This window comes from Primulina huaijiensis, chromosome 6 (assembly GCF_012295235.1).
Source record: "Primulina huaijiensis isolate GDHJ02 chromosome 6, ASM1229523v2, whole genome shotgun sequence".
Lineage (NCBI taxonomy): Eukaryota > Viridiplantae > Streptophyta > Magnoliopsida > Lamiales > Gesneriaceae > Primulina > Primulina huaijiensis.
This window is the reverse complement of record NC_133311.1, coordinates 9,799,755-9,818,627: the sequence shown is the minus strand read 5'-3', so window position 1 is coordinate 9,818,627 and position 18,873 is coordinate 9,799,755. Positions and strand designations below refer to the sequence as shown.

General features: G+C 38.2%; 1 long non-coding RNA gene across 1 annotated transcript; it reads left to right on the top strand.

Moving 5' to 3' along the window:
- The first annotated feature begins 1,073 nt into the window (after window positions 1-1,073).
- Window positions 1,074-2,077, top strand: LOC140979348 (uncharacterized). The gene is made up of 3 exons (XR_012175721.1): window positions 1,074-1,200; window positions 1,295-1,327; window positions 1,808-2,077. It is a non-coding gene; the product is annotated as an uncharacterized lncRNA (long non-coding RNA).
- The last annotated feature ends 16,796 nt before the right edge of the window (window positions 2,078-18,873 follow it).

Here is an 18,873-nt window from a genome sequence, read left to right as displayed (position 1 = left end):
CACACTATATTTTACAATGAGATAGAATGATTCTCAAGCTAGCACAAGGCCTCTATTTATAGGCCAAATGAGAGAAAGGGTCAAAAATTCTATTAATGCAATGTAGTTGTAATAGTAGTCTTTGTCTCCTCCAACTTCAATTCCATGCCCCTTCTTTCAATGCTTTGTTCCACGACTTTAATCACCGAATTTGACTCAGATCAAAACAGCAAACATGTGGGGAATTGTCTGTAAATGAATTTGGCCACTTGGTTCACCTCATTTGGTTAAATATTGAAATAGTTATGATTTTTTTACTATATGCTGGTCATGGTGAAAGTAAATTTGTCCTCCTTTTGATATTTTCACAATTTGTTCTTCTTAACCAACATTTTAGGCAATCATGTCTTCTACAAAGTTGTAGATAATTTCTCAAGCATTACAAAAATATTTGAATCACCTCCATTTGAATTTTCTAGCTTGAGTTATCATTATTTTACCAACACGTAGAAAACCTGAAAATAAAACATATTTAGTAAAACATTTAAATATGAACACACAACACTAAAATAACATAATTTTATAATTTTAATGAAACTTAAATTTTAAAATATAGGTTTTAACATATAATAAATTATTAAATTTAAATTTCATCAAGAGGCGACTTGGGAGTTAGAGAGTCGTATGTGCTCAGAGTATCCGCATTTGTTTTGAGTTGTATTTTATTCAGTTGTTTTGTACTTCATTTCTGATTTCGAGGACGAAATCTTTTTAAGGAGAGGAGGATGTAATGACTTGAATTCTTCTTTTGAATGAAGTATTAATTTAAAGATAATTAAAGAGTTGTTAATTAAGTATTATTAACGAATTGATAATTTGGGATTAATCTGTTGGATCCACCGAATTTTAAATGGATAACCCGATCTACTTCCGATTACGTTCTCTCGAGAAATCCAACCAGACAAATGAGATTCTGACACGTGGCAGATAAGATTGATTCGAATTTCTAAAATAGTCCGGATGCAGCCTATAAATGGAAGCCGAATTCTTTTGTTTCCTCCACCGCATCCTTCAGAGAGAGAGTTCTAGTCTTTTACCTTAGGTTTTCTAGCCAGTTTCTAGGGCACTTTGGTGCCGGGAAGTTTCGGAGCTAGTGTCGACTCGAAGGGGGGTCGGTCAACTGAGATCGAGACATCATCAGCGGGCTGACGACGGACGCAGGTATAATCCTAAAGCCTTTAGGAAGAACTTTATAGCATGTTTGGTAATTCAGAATATGGTTTGATAGTGATTTCATATTGTTGGTATTATCTAGGTTAAGAGCTTTCTGTCAGATTGTTTTAGTGAGGTACGTGATGTACTGACTGAAATATCCAAGCATAGTATACACACTTATATGTTGCATATTTATGTGTTGCATTATACATGTTTTACTGCTTTGGCATATTATGCAAGACATATCATGTTGAGCCTGATATCTTTTGAGATATACCTCATTTGTTGGGGCCGCTCAGCCCTATTCTGTATTGTGGACGATGGGGCATCGAGAGCTACAGTGTCCGACGGGACCCGCGGGCTCTGATGACCTGGACATTGTAGGTCCACGTCTTGATGATGAGTGTGAGAGCCAAAACATGCCTAGGGCAGATCAAAGACTACACACTCAGGCGCCTCTAGACTGAGCATGAGATTCTTGACTTGATCCTTGATATCCGAGCATATTGCATTTCGCATGCATCATATGAGTTTGTATACTCGTACATTCTCGTATTGGGCGATTGTCGCTCACATCCTTGTTTTCATCTTGGCACCCCATTCCACGGGGCAGGTCTTAGGTTGGACGGTTCGGACGACCAGGGCAGTGGCTAGAGCAGTTGGGTTTTCGGTGGTGATCCAGTGGAGGTTTTATTTGTGGTTTATCGTTTTCTCGTTCAGAATTATGTTTTCGATATGGTTGTATTAATGTTTAAGACTGCTGTTGTTTGTTCTGTTTTAATTTGGGTTGTAAGATGATTAAGTTATTTGGTTTCCGCTGTTTAATTGTTGTTATTAAGATTTAATGTTGCATGTTTAGTAGTCTGTTTAGTAGTGGCTCGGGTAAGGGTGCTACATGGTTGAGTCAGTAAAGGAGTCCTAGCCACGCTAGGACTCGAGCTAATCGGCTAGTGAAGAGTTCAAGCGAACAAGGACTCTTCACCAAGCCACTCGAGAGAGTAACAGCAGCGCAGGTGTGTTCACGGCTGGGGCCGGGGGCCATGCTAGGTCTGTAGGGTCATGAGAGGGTTTACAAGGGGTTGGGCAGGGGCTGGCTCAGCGGTTAGAGTCCTAGCAGGAAAAATCGAAGAGTCCTAAGTTGGTTCTTCTAGTCGCGCGGGTCGGGTCCTTCGCACTAGGGGCTGGAGCGAGCTAGGGTTGTTCCAGTGGGTCTAGGAGGGTTTCTAGAGGGTCTGGTCAGGAGTTGGCTCGGGGTGGCTCAAGCATGGCTCGTGGAAAACGTAAGATGGCTCGTGAGTTTAGCTTAGGGTTCGAGAATTAGGGTTTTATTGGTTAAGGCTTGAACCGTGAGTCCACGGAGGTGGTTCATGGTTCACAAGGGTAGAATAGGTAATAAAAAGTCTATGTTTAAAATTTGAGAATTTTATATTAAGGTTTGAAGTAATTCGAGAATTAAACACTCCGCGAATTTATAATTAAAGAATAACTAAAAAGCCATGAATTTAAGTTGAATAAAAATATGAGAAATTTAATTTAAGCTTAAATAATTATTAGAGATGGTCCAGGGTCAACGGAAATAAGAAAAAGTCAAAACCGTGAAATTTTACGTCTATGGGTAAAACGGTCATTTTACACCTGAAAATTAGTCAACGTCATGGCATGTCCTGAATGCGGTAAAATATGTTAATATTATTATTTTAAATGTTTATGGAATTTTATGATGAAACGTTAATGCTAAAAGATATGTTGCATGCTTGGTTTGAAAGAAAAACGATTTGTGCATGTTTAATTTTTATAAAGTGATGAAAACACGAAATGTTGAAGGAAATGAAGTAATTATGACTAATACGATGATACATAAGGCCAAGGCTTAATTGATGGATAAGAGTGTCGCTGATGTCCCCGCCACCCAGTACTGTGGTTACATATAGATGGATCCATCGACCCCTAATACGAAAGTCACAATTAACGATCTGAATTCAATGAAAGAAAAATGTATAGGTATATGATGAATATGAATATGTTTATTATGATATGAAAATGTTTATTTTTAAGCATGATGATGAAATGTTATTTTACGTAAAAGTATTTTCATTGTTGCATGTGATCTGTATACGTATTATTTGTTATCAAGAATATGATTTGCTGAGTCTTTAGACTCACTAGGTGTGTTCGATGCAGGTGAAATGATAATAATGATAATGGAGGTCTTGATGGCTTATCTTGCTGGACTGAAGATGCACCTAACTTGAGGACCAGCGCTTGTTTTTCCACACTTATGTTTATGATTTTAAGTTTATGTTAAAGTTATTTTTACGACTTTTATTATGTTTTTGAGTGGTTGTTAGTTTTAGCAATATTAATAAGTTAGGATTTGCAAACGTTTGACGATTTTATGTTTTAAACTATTTCCTTTGAATTTTTAAATATAGTTGGATGTCTTATTTTTAAAATGGTGCGAGTTATTTTAAAAAAAATATATATTTGTATATTTTTAATATCGGTCGAGATGAATAGGATATAAAAAAAATTCTAGTACTTTTTAAGAGTAGTGGACGTTTCAGTTGGTATCAGAGCAATGTTCTTGCTAAGGGTTGTGCCACCATCAGTGCCGGAAAGCTCAGTCTTCAAGCCTCAAATACATGTTTTATATGATTTTTATGTTGATTCGTGCATGATTAAATGAATTATATGTTTACATCACATGTTTAATAGCTTGATGAGAATATATGTTTTATATGCTTAAAATTGCTGAAATGGATTAGTATATGTTGCATGATTAGAAAACTTATATTTAAATGCATGTTGATTAAGTTTAGAATTTGGGAAAAATTAAGATATAATGCCTCCTAGACGCGCACCTAGTACTGATAGGCAGACAGAGAATACTGAGAACTATCAAGAGAATGCAACCCCGCCTCCTAATGGGGATGCTGCTACGCGTGCATTGGAGGGCATGGCTCGTTTCTTTGAACAACAGTTTCAGCAAGCTCCTAGGCCACAACATGATATCTATGATCAGTTCCGCAGGCTAGGGCCGAAGGAATTTTCTGGCACCAATGACCCGTTTGTTGCTCAGGCTTGGAATCGAGCACTTGAGGTGCACTTTCGCTATTTTAATAAGGGGGATGCTAATTGCGTGAGTTGTGCTACATATGTGTTTAAGGATGATGCTTCGTTATGGTGGGAAGGAGCTGAGCTTGGTATTAATCTCGCTACTCTTACATGGGCTCGATTCAAGGGAATATTCTATGAGAAATTCTTCACTGCTGACGTCCGAGGACGATTGAAGAGGGAATTCATGACTCTCTGTCAGGGAGACACTTCTGTGGCTGAGTCTGTGAGGAAGTTCGATAGGGGCTGTCACTTTGTGCCCCTCATTGCTAGGGATGCTGCTGAGAAGCTTGGATATTTTCTGGATGGTCTACGACCTACCATACATCGTGACGTGATGATGATGTGTCCCTTGAATTATGCTGCTGCTACTACCTATGTATTTCAAGCCGAGCAATCTTTGAAAGAAATTGATTTTGAGATGCAACGCAAAAGACAACAACACTAGCAGAATTCTCAGCCAATTAAAAAGCCATACACGGGACCTCCTAGACCTCAAGGGCCACAAAAGCCACAAGGTCAAGTAAAGAAGCCAGGACCACCAAAACCACCACAACCTGGAGCACCGAAACCTGCAGAGGGACCACTGTATAAGAAGTGCAATCGCTTACATTATGGACAATGCATGTGGGGAACTTTTAGGTGCTTTATATGCAAGGAGGAAGGACATAAGGTTGCGGATTGCCCAAAGAAGAAAGCACCTACTGTGGGAAGAGCTTATGTTATGCATGCCGAGAAGGCAGACACGACCCTTATCACCGATAACCTAGTTACTTAACGTTTTTATATTGCCTTTATTGCATGAAATGTTAAATTGGTTATTAAAATTGATTTGAGATTAAGGATAACCTAGAGGAAATTAGGTTGTATGCTCTACCTTAGTTGGAATTAAGGGATGAAATTGGAAATTGTAGAAATTGGATTTGATTTTTGTGCCTTAATTTATGTAAAGGATGTAATAATTCCAAATATGGCCAAAAATTGAGAAGATCATAACTTTGGACATGTTAGACTATTTTTGAAATTTTGGAGGGACTAATATGCAATTTCCGAAAATTTTGGGCCAAAATGAAAATTTTCGAAATTGAAGGACAAAAATAAAAATTTTAAAAAAATAAGGACGAAATGTAATTAACTAAAATTTAGGGCTAAATTGTGATTTCCGAGTAATTTAGAAAATTTGAAATGACTAAATTGAAAATTTTGAAAACTTAAGGGGCTAAATTGTAATTTCTGAAAATTAAGGGACCAAAAATTAAAATTTCCAAAATTTTAAGGGTCAATTTGCAATTTTTGAAATATTTATGGGTACTAAAATGCAAAATTCGAAGAATTGAGGGATCAAAATTCAATTTATCAGAAATTAAGGGGGGAGAATTGTGAATTTTCTTAGGAACAATAGGATCAAATCAATCATCTTTATAAATTTTGGGAATACAAATTCCTTAAACTTCAACACGAATAATCAAAAAATGTTTTCGACACAGGGAGGATATTCATTCCAGGTGTAGCCACCTATGTACTGCCAGATTCGGGAACTACACAATCTTTAATACTTGAGAATTTCGTTAAGCGACTGAATATCACACCTGAAGATATGGGATTGAGTTTCAAAGTTTCTATTCCTTCCGGTGACCAAATGATCACGTCTAGTATTGTGCAGAATCTGGAGCTTCGTTTATTTAAAGATGTGGTTCCAGAATATCTCATCGTACTCCCTATGCCTGAATTTGACATCATACTTGGTATGGATTGTTTATCAGCGAATAGAGCTTCGATAGATTTTCGGCAGAGATCAGTATCTTTTCGACCGCCTAGTGGGAAATCTTTTGTCTTTGAGACAGCGAGGAACAAGCAATTGCTGCACATTATCTCTTGTCTATGTGCGAGGAAACTTATGCGACGAGGATGCCAAGCTTTTCTAGCATGTGTCACTACGGCACATGATCCTATCAGTCAGAAGTTAGATGTTGATATTGTCAGAGACTTCCCTAGTGTCTTTCCCGAGGACATTTCTGGCATTCCACCTGACCGTGAGGTGGAATTTCTATTGAGTTGATGCCGGGCACTGTACCTATTTCTAAAACACCTTATCATATAGCACCCGCTGAAATGAAATAATTAAAAGATCAAAAACAAGAATTGCTAGACAAAGGTTTTATTCGCCCTGGCTACTCTCCGTGGGCCGCACCGGTATTATTTGTGAAGAAGAAGGATGGTAGTATGCGACTCTGTATTGATTACCGATAGCTGAATAGAGTCCCTATCAAGAATAAGTATCATCTGCCAAGAATTGAAGACTTATTTAATCAGTTGCAAGGAGCATCGATATTCTCGAAGATTGATCTTCGTTCTGGATACCATCTGTTGAAAGTGAAAGAGTCGGATGTTCATAAGACAACGTTTAGGACTAGATATGGGTACTATGAGTTTATGGTCATGCCATTCGGGTTGACCAATGCGCCAGCGATCTTCATGGATCTCATGAATCACGTATTTCAGCCGTATCTGGATCAATTTATTATAGTCTTCATTGATGATATTTTGATCAATCCGAAGAATAAAGAGGAGCATAGTAGTCACTTGATGACAACACTGCAAGTACAGCACTGCAAGTACTGCAAGATAGGAAATTATATGCAAAATTCAGCAAATGTGAGTTTTGGCTTGATAGAGTGGCGTTCTTAAGCCACATCATTTCTATTGATGGAGTCGAGGTTGATCCGAGCAAAGTAGAGGCAGTGAAAGAGTGGCCAATACCGAATAGCATAACCGAAATTCGAAGTTTCTTGGGACTAGCTGGCTATTATCGAACGTTAATTCAAGGATTCTAATCTATTGTGGTACCCATGATCGCCTTGACAAAGAAAAATGCAAAGTTTGTATGGGGATCCTAGTGCCAAGACAGTTTTGACAAGTTGAAGCAAGCTTTGATTTCAGTGTCAGTGTTATCTATGCCATCGGGGCAAGGAGAGTATGCTCTTTATACAGACATTTTTAAACTTGGTTTGGGCGCAGTCCTTATGCAAAATGATCGAGTTATAATCTATGCGCCGAGACAGTTGAAAGTTCACGAGAAAAGCTACCCCACTCATGATCTTGAGCTTGCAGCGATAGTTTTCACACTGAAGATTCGGAGACATTACTTATTTTGGGAGAAGTGCAATATTTTCACCACCCATAAAAGTATGAAATACTTCTTCATCCAAAAAGAGTTGAATATGAGACAGCGAAGATGTCTTGAATTAGTGAAAGACTACGACTGTGAGATTAGCTATCATTCGAGAAAAGCTAATGTAGTGGCAGATGCATTGAGTTGAAAGACAACAGTTATTACTCAATGATCACTTCAAAGACCACTGCAGTCCGAGATTCAACTGTTTGAGCTTATAGTATATGCTAGGGGTGAGGCCCCTAATCTTGCCACCATGACAGTACAGTCGACTTTGAGAGATAGAATCCATGAGGGACAGTCTATTGATGAGAAATTGCAAAAGTGTAGATTGAGAGATGAAGCCAAGGGCTGGAAGTTTTACAGTTCGATATCGAGATCGTTTATGGGTTCCTTGTTACGACTCTTTGACGGAGCTCATTATGAAAGAAGCTCATGGCACACCACATTCCATTTATCCTTGAAGCACGAAGATGTACAAAGATCTGTAGTTACTATATTGGTGGTCGGGTATGACGAGAGATATTCTGTGATTTGTATCCGAGTGTTTGACATGTCAACAAGTAAAAACAGAGCATCAGAGGCCAGTGGGGAAGTTTAAGCCACTTTCTATTCCCAAGTGGAAATGGGAAAATATCACAATGGATTTTGTTGTGGGATTACCGAGGACTATAAAGGGGTTTAATGCCATTTGGGTGATAGTAGATCGTCTTACGAAATCAACGCATTTTCTACCTATTAAGATGACATTCACCATGACACAGTATGCTGATTTGTATATTTGAGAGATAGTCCGTCTGCATGGGATTCCTGTATCTATTGTTTTTTACAGAGATCCGAGATTTACATCGTCTTTCTGGAAGAGTCTGCATGCAGCGATGGAGACCAAATTGTTATTCAATACAACATTTCATCCTCAAACCGATGGTCACTTGGAGAGAGTTATACAAATTTTGGAGGATCTACTTCGAGCTTGTGTAATCGATTTCCAAGGAAGTTTGAAACCGAAATTACCTCTAGTGGAGTTTACCTATAATAATAGCTATCAATCATCTATAGTGATGGCTCCTTACGAGGCACTTTATTGGAAGAAATCTAGATCACCTATTCATTGGGACGAGGTTGATAAAGAGGAGAGTTTGGTCCACACTTGGGCAAGCAAACAGCGGAGCTAGTAGTCGAAATTCGAGATATAATGAAGACTGCACAAAGCCGACAAACGAGCTATGCTGACAAGTGACGAAGAAACATAGAGTTTGCAGTAGACGACCACATATTTATGAAAATAGCACCTACGAAGGGTGTTATGCGATTTGGCAAGAAAGACAAACTTATTCCAAGAATCATAAGCTCGTTTGAGATTTTGGAGAGGATTGGAACACTAGCCTATAGAGTGGCATTGCCACCGATGCTATCTTGACTACACAATGTGTTTCATATCTCGATGCTGTGAAAGTACATGTCGAACTCTTCACTTGTACTAAATCATGAACCTCTACAATTGACTCCAAATATGACTTATGAAGAAAGACCTATCTAAATCTTGGGTAGACAAGAAAGAACCGAAACAAAGTCATTCCAATGGTCAAAGTCAAGTGGCTAAAACACTCGGAGGAAGAAGATACTTGGGAAACCGAGAGAGACTTGAGGAGTCGCTATCCGGAGCTATTCGGTAAGTTCTAATTTCGAGGACAAAATTTTATTTAAGGGATGGAGAATTGTAAGGTCCAAAATTAAGACGACGTTATCCAACTGCATGCAAATCTAAGGAAAATGATTAATAGCTAATTAAATTATTTTAATTGCTTAAATTAATTATGTGTGATATGTTTATATGGTTTTGAAGTAGTTTTCTACTCAAATGCATAAAAATGTATTTTAAAGGTTATACGAGATGCGATCAACGAACGGAGACCAAGGACTGAAAATGAAAAATACTTTTATTAAATAATTATTTTTAATTATTTAAAATAAGGTGATGCCTTTTTTTGTTTTTGAAAATAAGGAGTTTTGAGATGATTTTATACGTCGAGACGTAAATTTTATCGGTATTCGATTTTCATAAAAAATACGAACTTTTTGACAACTCGGCTAATAATTTCACGAACTTTACTAAACGAAATAATTTATTAATGCACTAATGGGTCTAACTAATCATGTTAATGGGCCTAAACTATTATTAAGTGTTCATTATAAAATATTTATACCCAAATCCACCCTATAATTTATAAATCACACGCCCCCTCACCCCCTAACAACACAAGGACTCTTTTCAATCAAACAACTCACACAAACACGAAGCATCAGCAAGGTAAGTTTCGGTTTTGAATGTTTCTAGCAAAAGTTCTCCGTTCATTGTCTTCATTCGCATCGTCAACGAAATTTTGTGCGTTGAATAGGCAAATGCACGCCATATTTCTTCTTTTACTCATCTATATCACCATAATATGCATGTAATTATGATTTGTATGAAAAACATGTCCTCTTGTTCTTTATTTTCATTTTTATGCATACACATGGGTTTTAAGCATGATTTTTTATCCAAAACTTGAGAATTATTTACATGAAGGGGATGCCATGATTAGGGATTGTTTATGGGTTGTTTTTGCACGAGAAAATAGTCCTAAGAAGAACGTGACAAGATTTACTCGAAGCTAGAATATTCTGGAACCGAATAACCACGTTTTGTTGTCAAGGCTCGGGTTTGATGGGTGAACCACTGCATGGCTCGGCTTTAGCTCGACCAGGGCTGGGCTTGGAGGTGGTTGAGTCAGTAGAGGAGTCCTAGCGTGGCTAGGACTTGAGCTAGTCGGCTAGGGAATAGTTAAAGCGAACAAGGACTCTTCCCCAAGCCACCCGATAGATTAAAAGAAGCACAGGTGGGTTCGCGGCTGGGGCCGGGGGCCAAGATAGGTCTGTACAGTCTTGAGAGGGTCTACAAGGGGCTGGGTCAGGGGCTGGCTCGATGGTTAGAGTCCTAGCAGGAAAAATCGAAGAGTCCTAGTTGGTTCTTCTAGTCGCGCGGCTCGGGTTCTTCGCACTAAGGGTTGCAGTGAGCTAGGGTTGGTCCAGTGGGTCCAGGAGGGTTCCTAGAGGGTCTGGTCAGGATTTGGCTCGGGGTGGCTCGAACATGGCTCGTGAAAAACGTAAGATGGCTCTTGAGTTTAGCTTAGGGTTCGAGAATTAGGGTTTTATTGGTTAAGGCTTGAATCATTGGTCCACGGGGATGGTTCATGGTTCACAAGGGTATAATAGGTAATAAAATTTCTATGTTTAAAAATTGAGAATTTTATACTAAGGTTTGAAGTAATTCGAGAATTAAACGCTGTATGAATTTATAATTAAAGAATAAATAAAAAGCCATGAATTTAAGCTAAAGAAAAATATGAGAAATTCAATTTAAGCTTAAATAATTATTTGGGATGGTCTAGAGTCAATAGATATAAGAAAAGTCAAAATCGTGAAATTTTACATATAGGGGTAAAACGGTCATTATACACCTAAAAATTAGAAAACTTCATGGCAGTGTCCTGAATGCTGTAAAATATGTTAATATGATTATTTTAAATATTTATTGAATTTTATGATGAAACGTTAACGCTAAAAGATATGTTGCATGCTTGGTTTAAAAGAAAAACGATTTATGCATGTTTAATTTTTATAAAGTGATGAAAACACGAAATGTTGAAGGAAATGAAGTAATTGTGACTAATACGATGATACGTAAGGCTAAGGCACAATTGATGGGTGAGAGTGTCGCGGATGTCCCCGCAACCCAGTACTGTGGTTACATGTAGATTGATCTATCGACCCCTAATACCAAAGTCACAATTAACGATCTGAATTCAACGAAAGAAAAATTTATACGTATATGATGAAAATGAATATGTTTATGATGATATGAAAATGTTAGGTTTATGCATGATGATGAAATGTTATTTTACGTAAAAGTATTTTCACTGTTGCATGTGATTTGTATACGTATTATTTGTTATCAAGAATATGGTTGCCGAGTCTTTAGAATCACTAGGTGTGATCGATGCAGGTGAATATGATAATAATGACTGAGTTTTAGACTCACTAGATGTGATCGATGCAGGTGAATATGATAATAATGATAATGGAGATCTTGATGGTTGATCTTGCTGGACTAAAGGTGTACATAATTCGAGGACCAGCGCTTGTTTTTCCGCACTTATGTTTATGATTTATGATTTTAAGTTTATGTTAAAGATATTTTTACGACTTTTATTATGCTTTTGAGTGGTTTTTGAGAGGTTGTTAGTTTTAGCAATATTGCTAAGTTAGGATTTGCAAACGTTTGATGATTTTATGTTTTAAACTATTTCTTTTGGTTTTTTAAATATAGTTGGATGTCTTATTTTTAAAATGGTGCAAGTTATTTTAAAAAATATATATATGTATATTTTAAATATCGGCCGAGATTAATAGGATATAAAAAAAATCTAGTACTTTTTAAGAAACGAGTTGCAAAGGCCCGTATTTCGTATTCATAAATTTGCGGAATTATTAAAATTTTTCTAAATAAATAAATAACTTGCCCAATTTATAGCATAAACATGTAAATAATTTTAACTTTAAAATAACAGCGGAAGTCAACATTGTATTTCAAACAACAATTTAAAAATAATCCAACATGTTCAAATCAAGTTTGAATGATAAAAGGTGCATAAACTAAATCATGAGGTCCTCGGGTTTACTACTGCTGTCCCAAGATCGCTCATTAGTCTCCGCCCGCGGTCTCGACCTCATCAATACCTACAACAATAAAGTCTAGTGAGTCTAAAGACTCAACATGCATATATCGTGAATAAAAAGTAAATATATCATAAAATCGCAAGCAACGTAAAAATAAAGTATCGTAAAGCGTACAGTGAAAATCGTATCATGAATAATTATAACTACGTGCATATCTGAAAATCATACGTAAAAGCTTTGCTCAATAGAGCTCTGTTATATCATATCATAATTTTCTGGTAGAGATAATGTTTCTAAGCTAGTGGCCCATAACATAACGTGAGCGCCTGATCAGACTAAACCACAGTATACTGGGCGGTAGAGATCAATCACAACCCTTGGACTGGATGTCCGTACCCATACATAATCGTAAACCGGTCGTAAGTCACCGGGTGGAGAGGTCCTCGGTTGCGCCTACCGACTTCCAAACCCATAAACATAAGGTGGCCACAAGACATATAGCATATATCTCAAAAATAAACATTTTATATTTTTATGCACGTAATATAATTATAAACTTATTTTTACCTGATGAGTTGGATCGTTCCCAGGCTTGCTGCGACTTAATTCTAATATGTGACACATGCAACAAATCTTAACTTGACAAAAAAACTTAACAATCGAACTAAAAACGAGACGAATAGAACCATTAACTTGATTTTTTTATCATGGCTTCGTACCAACCCGAACCAACATTAAACCGACGTTTACCCATGATTAAAAATACCCCAAACATATTGAAAAACATGCATAATGACTGTAAAACACGAAAATGGGTGAAAGGAATCCAAAAACATAAAACACTCTTTCGAGAGTCATTTTGGCACCTTTCACCTTAAATTCTCGTACGACCTCTAAACTCAACCAAATCACAAACGGCCAAAAACATGACTTTCCTAACTCATTAAGGTAGTGTTCAGTCCAAGGCCATAGACTAAAAGCCAACAAGAACTCAAACCACCTCCAAAACCGAAGCTCAAGTTGCTGTCAAAAACCAGAAATAGCAGCTTGTGTGTTTGTAGTGAAAATCCTGAAATAAATGACCATGGGGTTGAACCACCACCCAAGGACTCTTATTTATAATCCTAAGGTATGGCTTGGACCATGGCTAAGGCCTAGAAGCCAGCCACAAACCGAGCCAACACATAGGACAATGCAACATGCTAGCTGAGAATGCATATTCTGTCCAGTGGTGTGTATATTGAATTGTTTTGTTGTCAATCTTCGTTCCAGTGGCTATATAATTAACCTTGGGTCGATCTTGACATGATGAAGTGTGGTATGAACCATGGTTATGAGCTACAAGCCAACCATAATCCTTACAACACCCAAAAACCGAAACCATACTCACACAAATCAGAAACTAAAAGAGATCAAGTGATGCTTGTGTTGCTGTTTTAAAAATCTGATGGAACCATGAATCAGGCTTTGAAAGGATACCTTGGTCACGTCCTAGACATGATAAATGAGGGTTCTAACCATGGCTATAATCCCTAGGACAGCCAAGATTCGAACACACACTATAACCACCCAAATGATCAAAAACGAAGCTCAAATCTGTAGTTTTGAAAAAGTTGCTGTCATTCCTTTTTTTTGTGAGTGTATGGATGCAATTCAATGGACCAATAACACCCTAACACATTCTAATTCATGCCTAACAGCAGCCGTGTAAGCCTGGAACCGAGCATCCACCTGGATTCAGTAATGCAAATAATTTTTATATTTTTCTTTTCGTAATCAGATGGAAAGAATAAACAATCCAACCGTAAAGCTGAATATAAAGGGCCGAGAAGGCTGTGTAAAATTTCAGAATGTTGCTGTCAAAATTTCGAATTGTTGCGTGATTCATGAACATATAATGCTTTAAAAATATCTATAGAACTTGATTGAAGAGCAAATAAACAATATATAAATGTCTGAAATTTGTTTTGTCACAAAACAAATCAATACGACGAATACGAGCGGCGGGGTCGGAGTTGGTTTTCTTCCTTGTTTTTCAGCTGTTTTCTCACGATTTTAGCTGATATTTTTTCTGATTATTTTCGAAGGTAATGGTTTGTGATTGCCAGACAATAGAGATGAGTATTATAGGAGGTGATAAATAGGCATTGAAGTGCATTTAGTTGAGAGTTACAAGTGAAGGGATAGAATGGAATTTGAATTGTTTTTCCTCATCTAGCTGGCCGATACATTTTCTTATTCTCAATGCACGATCAGCTCATTTTCTAGGCTCATAGGTTAAGGGGAAATGAAGTATATTATTACATTTGAATTTACTACTAATTAGTGAATTAAAGTGAGGGAATGAATTTACCTTAATGGTCATCGAGAGTAACATGAATAGATTTACTACACCTTTGAATTGTCTTAACCGAAAGTTATTACTCATTTGCATGGTATACTATTATTTTAGTTTCATATTTTAAATGCTTAAGGTTAAATACCCCCCATTATATTTTCTAGTGAATTAACAATTCCATTTAGGATAAAATCTTGCATAGCATACATGACCTCAAATTTAAATGTTTAAATGCTATGTTTAAATTTCTTGAATATATTTGACCTTTATTAATTCACCCCCATTTGTTTACATATTTTATTTAAGCTTTAATTAAATATTGAACCTAAAAGAATTTATTTACAAACTTAGCTCTAATTAATTAAATAAATTTTAAAACATTCTATTTCTTTAAATTAAATTATTCCTTGACTTAAATTAAATTTAGGAATATCTCCTTATTATTAATCTTATCTCTAATCTCCAAACTCCGGTACGACCTCGCGTACTTATCCTGAAAAGTTAAAACTAAACATCTACTTTTAAAAAAAATAAAACACTTCATATATTCATAAAAATTCATTTTTAATTTAAATAGTAGCAATTATGCATGGCTTATACGTAATCTGATTTTCGGGTTCTAAAACTCTACCCCCCTTAAAGGAATTTCGTCCCCGAAATTAAAACTTACCGAATAACTCGGGATAACGACTCCTCATCTCCGGCTCAGATTCCCATGTAGCTTCCTCCCCCGAATGATTGAGCCATTTGACTTTCACTAGCTTGACCATTTTGTTCCGAAGCTTTTTCTCCTGCCTGTCTAAGATTTGCTGTGGTCTTTCCTCATATGTCAAGTTCGGAGTGAGTTGCAATGGTTCAAAGTTCAAGACATGCTATGGATTCGCCATATACTTCCTCAACATGGAGACGTGAAACACATTGTGTACTCCGGTCAGATTCGGCGGAAGAGCAACACGATAAGCTAATGTCCCAACTCTGTCGAGGATCTCAAATGGTCCAATGAATCTCGGACTGAGCTTGCCTTTCTTCCCGAACGGTATGACACCTTTCATCGGTGCTATCTTCACGAAAACATGGTCACCAACAGCAAACTCTAAATCTCTCATTCTCTGATCCGCATAACTCTTCTGTCTACTCTGAGCAGTCCTCATCCTATCACAGATCTTGACTACTATATCAGCAGTCTGCTGCATAATCTCCGGACCCAATTCTGATCTCTCTCCTACTTCATCCCAATGAATAGGAGATCTAAATTTACGACCGTACAGTGCTTCATATGGAGCCATACCTATAGACGACTGAAAACTGTTGTTATAGGTAGACTCCACCAACGGTAGCTTTGATTCCCAACTCCCAGAGAAATCAAGGACACATGCACGAAGAAGATCCTCCAAAATCTGGATAACTCTCTCGGACTGACCATCTGTCTGAGGGTGGAAAGCTGTGCTAAACAACAGCTTTGTACCCATCGCTGAATGCAAACTCTTCAAAAATGAGGAAGTTAACTTAGGATCTCGGTCAGATAATATCGAAACGGGAATACCATGAAGTCTAACGATTTCTCGGATATATAACTCTGCATACTGGATCATGGAGAAAGTCGTCTTAATAGGCAAGAAATGAGCTGATTTCGTAAGACGATCTACAATCACCCATATAGCATTCGACCCTCTTGCTGACTTTGGCAAACCAACAACGAATTCCATGGTGACGTTCTCCCACTTCCACTCGGAAATAGGAAGAGGCTTGAGCAAACCTTCTGGTCTCTGATGTTCCGCTTTCATTAGCTGACACGTCAGACACTCGGATACAAAACGTCTGATATCCCTCTTCATACCTGGCCACCAATATAATAACTGCAGATCTTTGTACATCTTCGTACTCCCTGGATGAGTAGAGTACGGCGACATATGGGCCTCAGCTAAAATATCTGCTCGAATAGAATCGCCGCTAGGAACCCACATTCTGTCTCGATATCTCACAATACCGTCTCTGATTGTATACAAGATACTGCCCTTGGCCTCATCTCTCTGCTTCAACTTTGCCAACTGCTCGTCTGCTAACTGTTCACTGCGAATACGGTCTAGAAGAGAAGACTGAATCGTCAAAGTAGAGAGACGAGGAACTCTACCTCGCGGATATGTCTCTAGATCAAACCTTTGCATCTCAAACTGAAGAGGTCTCGAAATCACCAAATGAGCCATCACCGCGACTTTCCTGCTCAACGCGTCCGCAACTACATTAGCTTTTCCAGGATGATAGCTAATGCCACAGTCGTAATCCTTCACAAGCTCCAACCAACGCCTCTGACGCCTATTTAACTCTTTCTGCGTAAAGAAGTATTTGAGCCTCTTGTGGTCGGTAAAGATCTGGCACTTCTCTCCGTACAAATAATGTCTCCAAATCGTCAATGCAAATACTACGGCTGCCAACTCTAGATCATGGGTAGGATAATTCTTCTCATGAATCTTCAACTGACGAGAAGCATATGCTATCACCTTCCCATGCTGCATCAATACTGCGCCTAACCCGAGTTTCGAAGCATCGGTATACAAAACAAAATCTCCGGGTCCTGACGGCATGGCCAACACTGGTGCTGAAATAATAGCTTGCTTCAATGTATCGAAGCTCTTCTGACATTCCTCGCTCCACACATACTTAACATTCTTCTTCGTCAATGATGTGAGTGGAACTGCAATGGAGGTGAATCCCCAAATAAACTTCCGATAGTATCCTGCTAGCCCAAGGAAACTACGGATCTATGATGCATTTTGCGCCACAACCCAATCTCTGACTGCTGCAACTTTTGCTGGGTCTACCTCTATACCACTGCTAGACACGACGTGACCTAAGAACGCCACCTTCTCTAACCAAAACTCGCACTTGCTGAACTTCGCGAATAGCTTGGGCTTTTGTAGGGTCTGTAATACTGTGGTCAGATGTCTGCTGTGAGCCTCTTGATTCTTTGAGTAGATGAGAATATCATCTATGAATACTATCACGAACTGATCAAGATATGGATGAAATACGCGATTCATGAGATCCATGAAAATCGCTGGCGCATTCGTCAAACCGAACGGCATCACAAAAAACTCGAAGTGGCCATACCGAGTCCTAAAAGCAGTCTTGAGAACATCGGCGTCTTTCACTCTCAGCTGATGATAACCAAAACGCAGAGCAATCTTGGAGAATACTGAAGCTCCCTGCAACTGGTCAAATAAATCTTCAATCCTCGGGAGTGGGTATTTGTTCTTCACTGTAACTCTATTCAACTCCCGGTAGTCAATGCAGAGCCTCATCAAACCATCTTTTTTCTTCACAAATAAAACCGGTGCGCCCCATGGCGAAAAGCTCGGGCGAATGAACTCCTTGTCAAGAAGTTCCTGAATCTGTTTCTTGAGTTCTGCCATCTCTGTTGGTGCTAATCGGTATGGTGCTTTCGATATCGGTGTGGTACCTGGCATAAGCTCAATAGAAAATTCCACCTCTCGCACAGGTGGTAAACCAGAGACGTCATCGGGAAAAACGTCTAGAAAGTCCCGGACAATATGAACATCGGATGCTGACTATTTGGGCGTCTCGGGAACAGATACAAGAGTAACTAAAAATGCTCGGCACCTTCTATGAATGATCTTCCTAGCCTTGACACAAGATATCATACGCGGTAAATGAAAGTACCTGTCTGGTTCGAATAAGAATTGTTCCATCCCAGGCGTTGGAACTAGAACAGATCTCCACTGGAAGTCAATCAAAACTTTGTTCCTCAAAAGCCAGTCCATACCAAGAATGATATCAAATTCAGGCATCGGCAGCACGATAAGATCCGCATACACAAGATTCCCATGAAGTTCAAGGTCTATATCTCGGATCACATTAGTAGCTGTCATCTCCTCTCCAGAAGGCAATGCTACTGAATACGCTATGTCTAGCCCAATTGTCTTGATTTTTAGAAAATTTGCAAAGGTTTCTGAAATGAATGAATGAGTAGCCCCTAAATCTATCAAGGCTTTTGTAGCTGAACCGACTATAAAGATTCTCCCTGAAAGATTGGAATATTATGCTAAACCCAATAGTTTCGCAAGAACTATGCTTATAGACATGCAAAGGTCAAATTTCTTCTAACCTAAATTCCCGTAGCTAACACTGATTAGAACATGCAATCCTATCATAAATTCTAAGTTCAAAATCTTAACCCAAAACATTAAACTTCAAATACAATTCAAAGATTTAGGATACCTATCATGAGCATCGTCTCCGGGTTAGTCTCCGCTGCATGGAGAGCAAAAACTCTGCCTTGGGTAGGCAGATTCTTCTGAGGACAATTCTTCAATATGTG